The following is a 2857-nucleotide window of genomic DNA, read 5'->3' as shown; positions in this document are numbered from 1 at the left end:
TAGTATTAGCATAAAACAGACACACAGATCAATGGAACAGAATAGATAGCCCAGAAATAAACCCATGAGGCAAGAATGTAGAGTAAGGAAAGGACAATTCTTCAATAAATGGTGTTGGAAAAACTGGACAGCCACATGGAAAAGAAACTGGATAACTACCTTATACCATACGCAAAAATTAATTCAAAATAGATTAAAGACTTGAACGTAAGACCTGAAACCATAAAAATCTTAAAAGAAAGTATAGGCAGTAAGTTCCTTGATATCAGTCTTGGGGATGGTTTTCTGGATTTGACACCAAATGTTAATATAACACAAGCAAAACCAAACAAGTGGGACTACATTATACTAAAAAGCTCTGCACAAAGGAAACCATCAACAAGAGGACAAGGTATCAGTGAAGTATTAGCAAACTGAATCCAATTATACATTTAAAAAAATCATTTGCCAGAATCAAGTGAAATTTATTGCAGGGACACAAGGATCGTTCGATATTCACAAAATCAACCAACATGATACGTGACATCAAGAGAAAGGATAAAAACCATACAATCATTTTAATAGGTACAGAAAAAGCATTTTACAAAGTACAACATCCAGTCATGACAAATAATCTCAACAAAGTAGGCTTAGAGGGAATCTACCTCAACATAATAAAGGCCATATATTAAAAAAACAAAACAAAACAAAAAAAACCACAGCTAACATCATACTTAGTGGTGACAAATGGGAAGCTTTTCCTTTAAGAACAGGAGCAAGACAAGGATGTCCACTCTCACAACTTCTATTCAACATAGCACAGGAAGTCCTAGCGACAATTAGGCAAGAAATAAAATGCATCTAAAGTGGTAAGAAGTAAAACTTTCACAATTTGCAGATGACAAGATACCATACATAGAAAACCCAAAAGACTCCACCAAAAAGCTATTAGAATTTATAAATGAATTCAGTAAAGTTGCAGAATACAAAGTAAATATACGGAAATCTGTTGCATTTCTATATACTAATAATGAAGTAGCAGAAAGAGAAATGAAGAAAACAATCGCACCAAAAAAATAATAAAATACCTAGGAATAAACTTAACCAAGGAGGTAAAAGACCTGTACTCTGAAAACTACAAAATGTTAGTGAAAGAAATTAAATAGGACACAAACAAATGTCCTATTTGTTTGACATTCCTGAAAGGAATGACATTTCTGCTTATGGATTAGAAGAACGAGTATTGTTAAAATAGCCATACTACCCAAAGCAGTCTACAGATTTAATTCAATCCCTATCAAAATACCAACAACATTTATCACAGAACTAGAACAAATAATATAAAAATTTACATGGAGCCACCATGGCCAGTCTAGAGAAAGAAAAAAGCTGGAGGTATCACAGTCTGAGATTTCAAGATACTACAGAGCTGTAGTAACCAAAACAGTATAGTACTGGAATAAAAATAGACATACAGATCAATAGAACAGAATAGAGTGCCCAGAAAATAAACCCACATTTATATGGTTAATCAATCTGTGACAAAGGAGAAAAGAATACATGATAAGTAAAAGACAGTCTCCTTCAACAAATAGTGCTGGGAAAACTGGACAGCTACATGCAAAAAAACGAAACTGGATCACTTTCTTCTATCATATACCAACCAAACAAACACAGAATGGACTAAAGACCTAAATGTGAGACTTGCAACCATAGAACTCCTAGAATAAAGTAGGCAGTAATCTCTTTGACACTATCTGTAGAAGCATTTTTCTAGAGGTCTCCTCAGGCAAAGGAAACAAAAGCTAGAATAAACTATTGGGACTACACTAACCAATAAGAGCCCAAATCCAAAAATCTATAGAGAACTTATAGAACACCCAGGAACCAAATAATCCAGTTAAAATGGACAGAGGACCTGAACTGTCATTTTTCCAGAGAAGACATACAAATAGATATCCAACAGACACATGAAAAGATGCTCAACATCACTAATCATCAGGGAAATGCAAATCAAAACCACAATGAGATACCACCTCACATCTTTTAGAACGGCTAAAATAAAAAAGACAAGAAATAATAAGCACTGGTGAGGATGGGGAGAAAAACGAACCCTCACGCACAATTTATGGGAATGCAAATTGGTACAGTCTCTGTGGAAAAAAGTACGGAAATTCCTTAAAGAATTTAAAATAGAATAAGCATATATTCCAGTAATTCTACTACTGGGTATTTACCCAAAGAAAACAAAAACACTAAGTTGAAAGACATAAGTATCCTTAGGTTTACTGCAGCATTATTTACAATAGCCAAGATACAGAAGCAACGTAAGTGTCTATCCATAGATGATTGGATTAAAAAAAAAGTGTGGTATGTATACACACACACACACACACATATACAATGTAATATCATACAGCCATAAAAAGAATGAGATTGTGCTATTTCCAACAACATATAGGGACCTGGAGGATATAAGGCACAGCATGGCAACTATAGTTAATACTGTATTGCATATTTGAAAGTTAAGACCGTAGGTACTAAAATTTCTTATCAAGAGGAAAAAATTTTGTAAGTATATATAGTAATGGATGTTACCTAGGCTTATTGTGATGGTCATTTCACAATATTTACAATATTTACAAATATCATTATATGCCTGAAAGTAACATGTTATATGTAAATTATATCTCAATTTTTAAAAAATGGGCCAAGGGCCTGAATAGATAATTTTTCTAGAAGTTTACAAATGACCAACAGGTACATAAAAAGGTGCTCAACATCACTAATCATCAGGGAAGTACAAATCAAAACCACAGTGAGATATCACCTCACTGTTAGAATGGCTATTATCGAAAACAAAAGTGATAGCAAGTGA

This window comes from Canis lupus, chromosome 14 (genome assembly GCF_048164855.1).
Source record: "Canis lupus baileyi chromosome 14, mCanLup2.hap1, whole genome shotgun sequence".
In the NCBI taxonomy this organism is placed as follows: Eukaryota; Metazoa; Chordata; class Mammalia; order Carnivora; family Canidae; genus Canis; species Canis lupus.
Note: the sequence above shows the minus strand (reverse complement) of the source record.